The sequence below is a fragment of the Canis aureus genome, chromosome 17 (assembly GCF_053574225.1).
Source record: "Canis aureus isolate CA01 chromosome 17, VMU_Caureus_v.1.0, whole genome shotgun sequence".
NCBI lineage: Eukaryota > Metazoa > Chordata > Mammalia > Carnivora > Canidae > Canis > Canis aureus.
In genome coordinates, this window is record NC_135627.1 from 42,414,751 (window position 1) to 42,429,949 (window position 15,199).

The window sequence follows — 15,199 nt, forward strand, 5'->3', positions numbered from 1 at the left end:
TCCAGAGTCTCAATGTGGACAATTCTGTGAGTTAAAATTTCTGGGGGGACTTAGTTATAGAGATGCCCCCACACTTTTGTGAGTCTTATCTCTAGCAGCTTATCTAAGTTTTCACAGTAAATATTGAAGAAAATTCCCTTCATGCTTCCAGGAGGGAGAGGAGAGAAAGGCTTCATCTTAAAATATACCGGAACACTCTGTTCTTCTCCGCAGGCCTGCCCTCTGGGGGAATTAGTTAATAAAAGCCTAATCTGCTAAGGTAGTATCTGAGCCTAACTGACCTGGGGAAAGGAAATCCCAATTCCACTCCACTCTAGCCAAACACTGTCTCCAAAATCAAGTTTTATGAAATCTTTGGTAGAGGTTCTAATTCAGGTCTCATGAAGTCTTGTAGCGATATCTTGAAATATCATTTAGAGTCACTGTGAGACATTCTTTTGAAATCAGCTATTAGAACCAACGCAAAAATCTTGTTAAAGAAGCATATATATTGTTACATCAAAAATTTAATTTTTCAATATTTTATAAACCATATTTAAATAAAATTACTTCTTTTATAACTCTCTATATTATGTATTTTTAAAAGTATTATTCTCAGAAGGTATCCCTTGATTTTATCAGACTGCCAAAGGGGTCCATGGCATAAACAAGATTAATCACCCCATTCACAGGCTATGTGTTTTGGAACTTTGAGTTCAGGGTGGTTGCCTTGGATACCTGAAGGCTGGGCACTGGAGTCAGCACCAGGTGGATATCCTGAAGCTGAAGCAGGAAGTACAGATGCCTACAGGCTTCCATAGCATCTACAATCCACAACAGGCAGCAGTGCAGACAGTAAAGAACAGGACTTCCTGAGTGAGATTGCGGAGTTTGAATCCTAACTTCAACCCTCATTCTCCACCCTTTATCTGAGAAATTGTAGCAATAATACCCATAGCAGAATTGGTTTAAAGATTAGATTATTCAATACATGCAAAGCACGGAGAAAAATATCTGTCCTATAGTAATCTTTCACTAAACACTTGTTAGGATTTTTTGAAGACAGAATGTTTACATAATTTCCATTTTATTTGACAATTATGATGCCTCCCTCAAAATTAGCACTATTTGATGATTTTATTAAAGTAAAAAACAGTTACATTTGGGAAGATCACTTTTTACTTTGAATTTCATAAGTAATGAGGGTGGTCTTTTTTCATTTTTTGGCAGCATTTGTTGGTTTGTGAATTATGTTTCATGTTATTTCCTCATTATTGTATTATAGAATTGATCTCTGGTCTTTTTTATCATAACAATTTTTTTCACATGTTGTTTTAGTGTGAATTCCCAGAAAGCAGAGCCTGAGACAAAAGTTTATATGATGATATTTTTTTAAGGAAGTATAAATCGAAGAAGTGGAAGTGAAGGACAAGGGGATAAGAAGGCCAAGAAGGAGAGACAGTGTAAAGATGCTTATCATTTGGTAGAAAATGTACTGACTACTTGATCTCATGACATTACTCTAAGTAGCAATAAAATGAGTGCATCTCAGCAAGTGCTATACAAGAGAGGGAAAGCTAAGAACTTATGGAACTGGCTCCTAAATCTTATTAGTAAAAAATTCGCACTCTTAGATTTTAATAGACTCCAAAATTTAAGTTGCTCATGCAAGCGAGCCAAGACATTTCATGGCCCAAGGTCAACAGGGAAGGACCATATTCAGAAGCAAAAAGTTTATAGATTGGGTGTTGGTAAGGACCCACCCACATGAAATCAGTTGCTGCAGCAAAGTGCCGGTTGTTACAGCAATCTCTGGGCTGGAACACCTGGCCAACATAGGGAGACAAGGCAGGATCTGATGGTGCTTCACACAAATATCCAGATATTAATCTTTTGTCATAAATCTACTTTTTCTGCCTTTTTTTCTTTCAACAATTTAGGGTATAGAAATATCTAAATGAATACAGTCTGATATATGTATTTAAAAGATACTTTATTGGGTTGAATTTATATTATACCTAGTTGTATATATCATACTTAGTTCATTAGCAGGATTTTTATCACTTTTCCTTAATGTCAATTTAAAGAGATTACTCCTTCTGTCTGTTAAGGTTATATTTCTTATATGTTTGAACAGAATTGTATCCCAACAGTGATACCATGTTGCTGTTAAAGAAAACCAATACAATAATACCCTCTAACTGAAATGGAGCTCAATTTAATGAAACACTTCCTGACTACTTGTAGTTAGGAATTAAGAATCACTTTTATAATTTTTTGATAGACATTTTTCTTCTACCACCAAGCAGGCATATTTTTTTTTATTTTCCTTTCTTTTTGGAGCACATTTTAAAATAAAATGTTGGTAATGATCACACAATTATGCTATTTCCCCCAAAATAGTCAAAATAAGCATTTTTAAAGAAAAATAATTATTTCTCCCTAAGAAGAGCTACAGAATTACCTATTCCTTTGTTATTCATGGCATTAGAAATGGTATTAAGTTCTAAAATTATCACTATAAATTCTTGTCTTTTATAGGAGGGATATTTTATAGTTGATTGCAAGCTCAATGTCCCATATTAGCAATTCATCATTTTACAATATTAATATTCATTTTTACTAAATATGGAAACTTCATATAATCAGCAATTTCCTCATCAATTTGGGAAAATCAAATTCATTATTAAGAGTTAGTATAATATTAACAGCAAAATGCCATTCCTGATGTAAAAATAAACAAGTCTTGATTTATGTATTATATCTAATTTTGCATGTTATAAGAAGAGAAAAATTTTATAATGTAATTAATTTATACATTGCTTTGAAGGATATCTTATTCAATCTATGGGCTAAATGAGAAAGGGAAAGAAAAAATAAGTAAAACAAAGTTTATATTTTTTTCTTGCTGAAGTTACCAACACAAACTACAAATGTACTTGTCATATTCTTTTTTTTTAAGATTTTATTTATTTATTCATGAGAGACACACACAGAGAGAGAGAGAGAGAGGCAGAGACACAGGAAGAGGGAGAAGCAGGCTCCATGCAGGGAGCCTGATGCAGGACTCGATCCTAGGACTCCAGGATCACGCCCTGGGCCGAAGGCAAGCATTAAACAGTTGAGCCACCCAGGGATTCCCTATACTTGTCATATTCTAAACATAGGCTTCATTCTTAGTCAATATCAATCTTTTTTTGGCCAGTACAAATACAAAATTAAGGCTTAACTGTAGCTATTCATATAAGAAAAATATCTAGAGGTTTTGGGCAAAACTATTGATCACAAAGAAATATCTATTTCTTTGTGGCAGGGAAGGGCACAATGGCATATATTAGAGTCAAAGCAAGGATTTTATGGTACTAAAGATAAATAAAAATGAAGTGGTTAGAAATCTTTCCCAAATCTTTGTGGACATATTAACATCTTATTGCCATATTTTTGATTACCAAACACATACTTGAATTATAGTTTACATTTAGAAAAATAATCTCTCTGCCCACAAAATGGGTCCAACACTTATATATAGAGCTTAAAATAACTCTTATATTTTCTGAAAGAGGCATGCAAGAACCTTTCAAGTGAAAAAAAGTAACTAATTCATAACAAAGATTTACGTTGTCTATGACTCTTTTTTTAAATAAATAGACTTAGGAAATAAGAAGAATAGTATTTTATAAGACAATCAAATATGAAGTAAATAAAGTTGAATCAAGTGCCATTCCTATAATACTACACAAATTCTTAAAAAGTCCTCAGAGTATTGTAATATGATTTGCTCTTATTTGCCTTGCTACTAAACTTCCAAACACATATATGGTCAACTAATATTTGAGAAGGGATCCAAGAATATTCACTGGGGAAAAGATTAAGTCTGTTTGATAAATGATGTTGGGAAAATTGGATAATTACATGCAGAGAAATTAAATTGGACCTAGTATCTTAACATCATTCACAAAAACTAACTCAAAATGGATTAAATACTTAAATAAAAGGCCTGAAACCACAAAACTCATAGAGGAAACCATAGGGAAAAAGCTTTTCGACATTAGCCATGGCAATGACTTTTTTGGATATGACACCAAAAGCACAAACAACAAAAGCAAAAATAAATAAACAAGACTACATCAAACTGAAACTTCTACTCAGCAAAAGAAATAATAAACAAAATGAAGAGATAACCTACAGAATGGGAGAAAATATCTGCAAACCATATATCTGATAAAGAGATAATATTCAGAATATAAAAGGAACTCATAGGATGTAATTACAAAAAAAAAAAAAAACCTGCTTAAAAAATGGGCAAAGGAGGGATCCCTGGGTGGCGCAGCGGTTTGGCGCCTGCCTTTGGCCCAGGGCGCAATCCTGGAGACTCGGGATCAAATCCCATGTCGGGCTCCCGGTGCATGGAGCCTGCTTCTCCCTCTGCCTGTGTCTCTGCCTCTCTCTCTCTCTCTCTCTCTCTCTCTGTGTGTGACTATCATAAATAAATAAAAATTAAAAAAAATGGACAAAGGAACTGAATATATATTTTTCCAGAGAAGATGTTGAAATGGCCAACAGATCCATTATAGGATGTATGATTTTACTTGCTCGTGGAATCTAAAAAAGCAAAACTTCAAGAAACAGTAGAATGGTGGTTGCCAGGGGCTGCAGAGGATGGAGGAAATGTAGTAAACAGGATAAACTTTCACTTATTCAATGAATAAGTTCTGGATATGTATCTCATGGTAACTATAGTTAACAAATCTGTATTATGTACTTGAAAGTTATATCTCAGTAAAGTTGGAAAAAAATTAAAACTGTATTGTTTAAGTTAAAAATGAAAAATAAGATTGCTATGGTCACATGATTTAAAAATGATCTCAATATAACAAAATAAAAAGCACAGAACTAGCTCCACAAATATGCTGATACTTGCTAGAGTTAGCAATACACATCTGTATAAAAATAACAATTCAATCTGTGACTTGGGATAATACCTTATCCATAAAGAATAAAACAAAACTAAAACACTCTCTCAGAACATGTCCCAAAGAAAATACAGGTCTTCCTTGACTTATAATAGGGGTATGTCTTGATAAACCCATCTTAAATTGAAAATATTATAAATTGAAATGTAGTAATACACCTAACCTACCAAACATCATAACTTAAACATTCTCAGAATACTTACATTGGCCTACAGCAGACCGAATTATGTAACCCAAAGCCTATTTTAAAACAAAGTGTTGAATACTTTATGTAATTTGTGGAATACGGTACTGAAAGTAAAAAAACAAAAAACAAAAAAAACAAAAAAACCCAGAATGGCTCTATAAGTACAGAATGGATGTAAATGTATCAGTTGTTAACCCTTGTGATTATGTGGCTGACTGGGAGCTGCGGCTAGCTATCCAGCATCACTACAGAGTACCACACAGGATATCACTAGTCCAGGAAAACACTGCAACTCAAAATTTGAAGTATGGTTTCTATTGAATGTGTATCACTTTTGAATCATTGTAAAGTCAAAAAATCATAAGTCAGACCATTGTAAGTTGGGGATCATCTGTACAGATGTATTTAACATGTTAAAATTTTTAACGTACTTAATAGAATATCTTTAAGATATATCTTTATGAATTGGTATAGAAAAGATCTTCTTTAAAAAAGCATAAGCAGCAGAAATCATAAAATAATATACTGGTAAGTTTTACTACATTTAACAAATAAACCCCATTAAATAGGCATAATATTCAAGATCATAAACTGAAAAGAAATATGTATCCACAATGTATAAAAAAGTCTTTTGAACTAATAAAAAAATTCAATAAAATTGGACAAAGTTAATAAACAGGAATTCACCCAGAAATAGATACAAATGGCTAAGGTATGTAAAAGCGGTACCCAACAACACTGGTCATTAGGAAACTGATACTAAAACATGTCATAATTATCAGATTGGAAAAAAAAGTTAAAGCATGCAAATGCTCAATGTTAGTGGTAGTGTAGTAAAATGAGAACTCTCATAATCTGTTTTGGGAAATGTAACTTTGGAAGATTAATTGATAATTTCTTGTAAACTTGTAGAGTTAAAACATACACTCTTGAATCAGTGTGTATCCATATACATACATCTCATATGTATATATGAGAAATTATTGTTTATGTACACTGGAGGAAGTGTTCAAAGACGTACACTGCAGCATTAAGTTTTTTTCTAATAGAAAACTTGGAAGTAACCTAATAGTTATCAGTAGGGAAATGAACAAATCAATATGATGTATTCATGTAATATTATTCAAATTAAGGAATAAAATAAATGAAGTAGTTTTATGAAAAAGTTTTTGTCTGAAACAAAAGGTGAAGTAAAACTGTAAGTCCTATGATGATATATTAGGTTGTAATTTTTGAATGTATACATGATTGCATACATATCTTAAAACGTACTTACATATGTACATTGAGGATGTTTTTAAAATTCTTATTGCTAATTGGAGAAAGGGAGAGGAATGGGAATTAGTAAAGAAACAAAAGGTATATTATGCCTGGATTAAATATACTTATCGATATGAAAATTACATTCTAAATATGTTTGTATTTATTTTTCCCTTTCTTCCTTCTTTCTTTCCTTCCTTCCTTTCTTTCAAAAAACTCCTAACTCTGGGAAATGAACTAGAGGTGGTGAAGGGGAGGAGGGCGGGGGGTGGGGGTGACTGGGTGGCGGGCACTGAGGTGGGCACTTGACGGGATGAGCACTGGGTGTTATTCTGTATGTTGGCAAATTGAACACCAATAAAAAATAAATTTATTATTAAAAAAAACTTTACTAAGTGTATGCATATTACAAGTGCAAAGGATTTGGCAATGAATGAAATCCCTTCCCTCAAGGAACTCACATTCAGTTGGAGTAAAAAGACAATATGCATATAAACAAAATACATACTCTATCAGATATGACAAGTTTTGTGAAAAAAAGGCAATGGGAAAGGGAATAAAAAATACTGAATGAAAAGTGGGAATATGACATTTCATTGTTCAGTAAAGCCTTGATTTTAAGGGGGAATTTGCTCTGTTGTAGTTATGCTTTTTTTTCTTAAATAATCTTAGGAAAATATCTTTGTAATTCATAAAACATTCCCAATTTTTGTAATTGAGTACTTAAAATTTGGTTTGTTTTCAATAATTCCAAGTACCTAAGTAAACTAAGTTATCCCTCAAGAAAGCACCATTTATTGATTCTTGATTAATGGCAATGTTGATTGATACTTACATGTGAAGATTGCTCATGATACACTATTAACATATTCAATAGAAAATTCTTCTAATCCACTTAGGATATGTTCTCTTTATAGTTTCCATCTAAAAAACAACTGAAGAAATTTTATTCCACTCCACTATCACATTAAGCCAGGGTTTGAAGGTTATATTGTATTTTCTACAAGGTTGATTTGAAAGCATTTATAAATCTTTTAATCCCTGTGTACTACTAAGCTTATTAAAATTTGGCATGTTAATAGTCGATGTTTGAAATTTTTAATCTGTAGGAAAGTTACATGTTGATTTCTATTTTTTGTTTATTTGTTTGTTTGCCAACGTGGGAATGGTTACAGAATGATGAGTAGCATAGTAGAAGAAATCACCCAGCTCATATTATAACAATTTCTCACAAACTTGATAACATGTATGCTTTTAAAAGTCATCTTTTTCCTATACTATTGTTTTACATATGTGCTTTTGGTGAGTTACTCTTAAATTTAGAGATTAACTCATGTTTGATGAATTGGCTATATTCCAAACCTATTATGTTGTGTTTAAATTGCCATCAATGTTAATTTGTTGAACCATATACAAGAGAATTATATTTACTAATTCTACTACTAATAGTAATAATACTAAAAATACTATTGGGGTGTCTGTGTGGCCCATTTGTTTAAGAATCTACCTTCTACCCAGGTCATGATCTCAGGGTCTTGGATCAAGCCCTGCATCAGGGTTCTTGTCAGTGAAGAATATGAATTTCCCCTCTCCATCAGCCCCTCCCCCTGCTCATGCTCTCCTCTCAAATAAATAAAATCTTTAAAAAAATACTATTAGACTACTAAAAATACTATTACTACTAAAACTAAGAGTCTAGTAACACCTAGTTGACTTACTAAGAATAGTGCTTCCCATGTTCCAGAGATTAATGGAGAGAAGTTTTATAGCTGTTAACTCTCATTTTATAGGTAATAGAGCTGAGAAGTAATTGCCCAAGCATGCAAATGCTCAACATTGGTATGGTCGTATAATAGAATAGGAATTATCATAATCTGTTTTTGGAAATATAACTTTATAAAAGCCTTTAAGAGATAAATTGGGTATACCTTGTAAACTTTTAAAATTGTTATGGTGTTTGCATTGGACCCAGAAACTACACATCTGAACACTGATCTACAATTATTTTTTAAGAAATAGTATGAAGCTTAAAATACTTAGTGTAGTTTCTACAAATCCAAAATAATTATGTTTAGAACCTGACATACCAAAAGAGAGTGAACAGGAAAGAACTCACTTCTCCATGTATATACCTCCAGATTGGCTTTTTCAAGTTACAAGATTTTATAGTTTTTAAGATATGGTGATTTGAATTATGTTCTTGAATAAGCTCTTATTCTAATCAATGTACATACTATTGGTATCTCTCTAAAACAGAATTTAATTTTCAATAGTTTAATAAGGACATCAGCAAAAAAACAGGTAAGATGTTTGAACACTTAAAATGCCATTATTTTAAAACAGTTTTGTTGAGATAAAATTCACATGCCATGAATTCACCCATTTAAAGTGTAGAATTCAGTTTCTAATACACTCACAGGAGCTGTGCAGCTATCACAACTATCTAATTTTAGAAAATATACATCACCCTAAAGGAATCCCATACTTGTTAGCAGTTACTTTCCATTCTCCCTACCTTAGTCCCTAGCAACCACCACTCTATTTGCTGTCACTTTGGATATGCCTATTATGGCAATTTTATATAAATAGAATCATACAACATACAGTCTTTTGTGACTAGCTTTCCCTTAGCATAATGTTTTCAAGGTTCATCTGTGTATTTTATACATCAGTACTTCATTCTACCAAGTAATATTCCATTGCATGGATATACCACATTTGCTTATGCATTATTATTTGATGGACACATGGGCTCTTTATACTCTGGTAGGAACAATGCTATTAACTTTCAATACAAGTTTTTGTTTGGACATATATTTTCTATTGGCTATGTAACTAGAAGTTGAATTTGATTTAGTTATATAGAAAGTTTATGTTTAACATTCTGATAAACAGGTTGTTTTTCAAAGAGCTGCATCATTTAACACATTCATCAGCAACATATGAGAATTCTAATTTCTCCACTTGGTCAACATTTGTTATTATATGTTTTTGGTCATAGTCTTCCTAGAGTGAAGTGATATTAGTTTGCATTTCTCAGATAGCTAAAGAATTAGAGTATCATTTTATGGTAATTTATATGTATTTTTGAAGAAATGTCTATTCAAATCCCTGAACCAATTTTTAACTAGACTATTTGTCTTTTTTTTTTTTTTTTTTTAGTTCTAAGAGTTTTTAAAAAATACTTTCTGGATACAAGTTGCTTGTTAGATATATGATTTGCAAGTATTTTCTCTCATTCTAAAAATTTTCTTTTCACTTGATGGTGTCCTTTAAAGCACAACAGTTTTTAATGCTGACAAAGTCCAATTTATATAATTTTTCTTTTGTCACTTATTCTTTTGGCACCATATCTAAGAAATAAAATGTATTGGTATAGATAGGAAACAAAAATAAAAGCAAAAACCTTTCCAATTACTGAGTACCTCTAGAATCTTGGTGAGAATTTTAACAATTGAAATCACTCCTGTTGGGCAATGTAGATTCACAGAATATTATGGACTTTAGAAAATAATAAATAAATGACAACAGTCTGGACTCATAATGCAAAACCAAAGAAAATTAGCTTTTTAATTCTTGATATTCTGTATGAATACCCAACACAGTGGGCATAATACTAGCCGAAATTTTAATAGGAATGCACAACTCATAATCTTATAAGAAATTAAAATTATTTTCTCAAATAACAACGATTAAAAACAACTCCTCACTGATAGGCTCAAAAGAAATCCTTTGTCAATAACAGGACAGAAGGAGTACTTAAACTGTTAACTCTTTCAAAAGAGGAGTAAAAATCACTCCAAGATTCTGTTTTGGAATTTCAGCTATGTAATTTTTGAAGTTCCTAAAACTTAAAGGCATCCTCAAAAAACCCTTTTTACTTATAGCTCCTTCTTCATAAAAGATATATATTTTATCAATATGTAAAACATCTAACATCAATAGGTATATTGAAATATAAGTTTGATATGTAACTTTAAGACTTACTCTTTATCACATATTTCAAAATTTATGTTTATGAAAATAGACTAATTACCATTATTATTTGGCTTTATGCATTGAAGTAGTCATGATTTTGAACTAATAAAAACTATTCATCTTAATAACATGCCATATGTTATGGACTGAATTGTATTCACTCAAAATTGACATGCTGATGCCCTAACCCCCAAAGCGACTGTATTTGGAGACAGGGCCTTTAAGGAGATAAAATTAAATGAGATTATAAAGTTGGGACTTTAATCCAATAGGACTGGTGTCTTTTCTTTTTTCATATTTTATGAACCATTTTAATACTTCTTAAAAAAGTAAAGTTACACATCAAATAGAAAAAAACAGTTTTAAAAATTAAATCACACAATACATACTTGAGAAGTCACATTAACTAAAACGGACACAATTGTCCCTGAAATGGAGACTGGACTGGAGATTCTGAGACTGATGTCTTTGTAAGAAGAGAAAGAACTAGAAATCTCTCTGCATTTGCACACGAAGGAAGGACCATGTGAGGACACAATGAAAAAGCAGTAGTCTGCAAGTGGGACTGTCTTCACAGGAAACCAACTCTACTGATATCTACCTTGGACTTCTAGCCTCCAGCAATGTAAAACAAAAAATAAATTTCCATTATTTAAGAAGTCTGTGCTTTGTTATGGCAGTATAAGCAGACTTATTCACCACTGAAGTTCATAGGTTGGGCCCAACATCAGATTTTATTTGATATAATATGTGAGAAAAGAATATTTGCAGAAAAATCAAATATCTGTTTATATATATATAAGTCATGAAATTTTTATGAGAATTTTAGGAACTCAATGTTTTTTTGAAATACTAAACATAAAAATCGAGTTTATTTCAGCAAATTCAGTAATTTTGGCAATGACATTTAATCTTTTCCTCTGAAGTATCCTGTTTACATCAATTAAGAAATTCTATTGTATTTGAGGTAGATAGCAAATAGACATCATAAAGTATAAATATTTTATTGAGACTGTGGTTCCAGCTATAGCAATCCAAATATACTGTTGTTTTATGTGAACTTTGATCAGATCATTGGAGAGAAAGCTTTGCTTTATCTGTCAGTCCATGATAATCATCAAATAGTATAAGAGTTGTCATAAAAATATTCATAAAATAAAATAAATGGTCAATATTTCTAGTTATTCTATTTTCCTTACTTTTTTTAAAATAGCCCACTTAATTTTTAATTTTTCCCCTTCATCAATTTCAAACTGTGCTATCGTCCATTTGCCTCTCCAGCTTTACTCCTCATCCTTCTTCTCCTAACTCCTTGCCCTGAAATGCTGGCCTATATGTACTCCATCACTGGATTTCTTATTTTCTAGCTATTGCTTTATGTCAGCCAATAAGATCCCTGAAAGATGGTCAACCAGAAATAGGGCAGAGTAGTAAGGGCATTAATTCCTCTGGCTCCTTCCCTACAGTGTCACCCTAGTTTGTGTTTCATGAGTGGGGATCACTACTCTTCATAAGCTATCTGTCCTTGTCTTCTAGGTTTTAATAATTGCTCTCTACCTTCTTCCTTTCAGTACTAGAAGTGGTAATAGCTTTGCCATGATAAGCTCCTTAGAATCATATCACCTTTTCTGATATGCTATACTTTGCTCACACTTTTATAAATATTCCTTTTATTAAAAACTCCCTGAAGTATTCTAATCTGACTGTGCCATCTGTTTTCATGCTGATACCCTGCCTGAAACAGAGATCTAACTTCCAAAACAGATACTTTCAATTTTGAAGAAACTTATGTAAGTTATGTTAGTAATATGATGCTAATGTAGTCAAATTAAAACATCACGAAAACATTTATTTAAACGGATTTTCTCCAAATTATCTATGTGCCAGCTTAGAATTACTAATCTCAGTAATCACAAAGTATGAGTCAGATTTCTGTAATGAGCCTTGTAGACCTTCCCTGGTACTGAAAAAATATTTGAAATCTTAAAAATGTCACAATATTAAAGCAATTAAAGATCATGACATAGATTCATGAAATTTAGGATTCTATTGTGACAAAACTGGTGATTTTTTTATATTAAAGTTGATTCGAGCTCCCTATATTATAAAAAGAACATTTTGTGAACCAGAGTAAGTAGAACATTCTTTTCACCATATAGAGAGCTACATAAAATGGAGATACTATATTTGCAGCAAACATAAAATGCAGGGTACTATATTTGGCAAGCCTCATTTCATAGGCGTAGGATGAAAGCTGGTGTTTATACTTATAAAAAAGAAACTAAAGATTTTGATGAGCCAGTTTTGGAAATCATTACTCTATCCAGTCTTGGTATCCTCAGAAAATGCTCATCTTTCAAGTCTAAGCTTACATTCTGTCATTTCTGCAAAAACTTCCCGTAAGCAATCCCAACTTGAAAACATTTCCTTGGGAATCTACTCTTTCATTCTTGTGCAGTCTTGATTCTCTTTTCTTTCCTGCTCTTTCTTCTTTTCTTTCGTTGTTGAGGAAGGAAAAAGAAATCTTTATAATATGGACAATAGTCTTAGTGCTCAGAGAATTCCTATCCATTCCTCTAAACTTCCTAGCTTCTAGTGAATTTGGGTCAGTCATATGGCAGTTCTGTCGCATAAAATATGAGTAAAAGCAATACAGAAATTAGTACCAAAAGAAGGGTGCAGCTCTGAAAAAACTAATATTTGGCCTACTATCTGAGAGGACATCTGTGACAAAATTATTCTTGATTGTTGAAAAGGTGATTATGTGTATCAGGTAGTTAACAAAAAAAAATTTAGCAATGCTGATGTCTGTTCTAAGCAGGTAAAAAGACTATTGCCTCACTCAATCAGGACCTTTAAGGGAAAACGTTGGAAAACAGAAGGTTAAAAATATGCACCAGTTGCTACTGAATATATGTTGAGCAAGGTATTACAAGAAAGAGATGGGCTTAAGAAATAATTGGCAGATTCAATAATTAAGAAGACAGACAGGAGCCTTATAGAACAGGACAAAACTACTGCTCCTAGATCCCAAATAGGTACAAAAGGGATTAACAAAAACTTTGAACAAAATGATCAAACTATTCAGGGATAAACAGATTAAGGCTGAAGACTTTATTTTTTTAAATTTTTATTTATTTATGATAGTCACAGAGAGAGAAAGAGAGAGAGGCAGAGACATAGGCGGAGGGAGAAGCAGGCTCCATGCACCCGGAGCCTGATGTGGGATTCGATCCCGGGTCTCCAGGATCGCACCCTGGGCCAAAGGCAGGCGCCAAACCGCTGCGCCACCCAGGGATCCCAAGGCTGAAGACTTTATACCTATTTTTCCTCATACCTTCAATGCAGACAATATATTAGACTGAAGAGAGAGGCATGAGGCAAGAAAAGTAAGAAATAAAGCAAAATTGAGAATTATGTTTTTAAAAACCCTTAGCATTTTGTTACTGGCATATAACACTCATTAAGATTAGGGGATGATTAAGCATATCTATAGGAAATGTATTTCCAAATAAACTACAAATCTAGAGACAGAAGAGTGTTTTACATGAGACTTAAAATCATCCATGATCCATGAAGCTACACTGAGAACACAGGTTCAGTTTCCTCCTGGTATTTTTCTTCCCTCACTCGCTGCTCCCTCCATTCTCATACTGGATTTGCCCCCATCTTCCAGTCTCATTTGGGGCCCAATCTATTCTTTCTACATTCCCTTCATTAAACTGCTTACACAATTACATGGTTTTATCTAAAAATAAATTTAGAATGAGTTTTCTTAAATATATAAATCTACAACTCTTTACTAAGTTCTACAACTGATATTCTAATATTTATTTGACCTTTCCACTTAGATATGTAGTAGGTCTCTCAAATTTAAAATGTACCAAAACAAAACAAGACATACAAACAAATAAATAAAATGCACCAAAACAGAGCTTTTGTTTTTCTCACCACTCATCTCATCCCTTTTGGCTTGTTGGCTTCTAGCTTTCCCATCTCAGCAAGTAAAACCACAATCAAACCAGATTCTCATTCTAAAAAGAAAAAGAAAAAAGAAAGAAAATACATACATACATATATATGTGAATATCTCTTCTGGAACAACCACCACAGAATCCTATTATTCCCACAGCACCCAGAAATGTCATTATATATATATATATATATGTATATATATATATATATATATATATATATATACATATATATATATATATATATACACACACCCAAGTCACTCCTTGGGACTTGAAATAAACTCTTCAGTTCTATAAGTCCAGTCTTGACTAAATCTCCAATTTATTCAACTCCTTATTTTTACCTTCTTTGCTCCAGCCATATTGGCTGGTCCCTCTTCTTTACCTTAGTCATAATGTACCACCCTCAGATTAGTACTTTTGCTTCTATAGCTGAAACATTCTCATCCATCAGGTCTCAGGTCACACCACACCTTCTCAAACAGGCTTTCAGATTGCTTTATATAAAATAGCAACATCACTTCTTTGAAGTTTCATCACGAATTTCTACCAGCATTTATTAAAATTTGAATTATCTTATTATTTACTGCTAGTCTTCACAGGTTGAATAATGATCTACATGGGATCTATCTCTTGGTAGTATTGTTTACCACTGTGTCCCTAATGCCTCAATTAGAAAACAAACTGTAAATGAAATAAGAAATATAATGAATAGATTGAATATAATCAATCCATATTCTTCATTCTATTATTTTAGAATAAGCCATAATGTGAGGAATACACAACTATCACTCTCTCTTTTCTGACTTATTTATTTTTTTGGGGGGGGGTTAGAAAAAAAAAAC

The 15,199-nt window shown here is 32.4% G+C and overlaps 2 long non-coding RNA genes across 11 annotated transcripts in view; one reads left to right on the forward strand and one right to left on the reverse strand.

Annotated features, from left to right (window-relative positions):
- The window catches only part of LOC144287937 (uncharacterized), a 109,575-nt gene that overhangs the window by 12,084 nt on the left and 82,292 nt on the right, over positions 1-15,199 (forward strand). The window contains exon 1 of one of the 2 annotated variants that reach the window (XR_013355782.1): positions 726-855. The exons of the other annotated variant lie outside the window; for it this stretch is intronic. This is a non-coding gene — a long non-coding RNA (uncharacterized LOC144287937). Of the gene's footprint in view, positions 1-725; positions 856-15,199 lie in introns of those variants that run through there. 2 annotated transcript variants of the gene reach the window in all.
- The window catches only part of LOC144287936 (uncharacterized), a 276,738-nt gene continuing 275,029 nt past the window's right edge, over positions 13,491-15,199 (reverse strand). For all 9 annotated transcript variants that reach the window (XR_013355776.1, XR_013355766.1, XR_013355769.1 and 6 more), the window contains 2 exons: positions 14,329-14,411; positions 13,491-13,738 (listed from right to left, as the gene is read on the reverse strand). This is a non-coding gene — a long non-coding RNA (uncharacterized LOC144287936). The remainder of the gene's footprint in view (positions 13,739-14,328; positions 14,412-15,199) is intronic.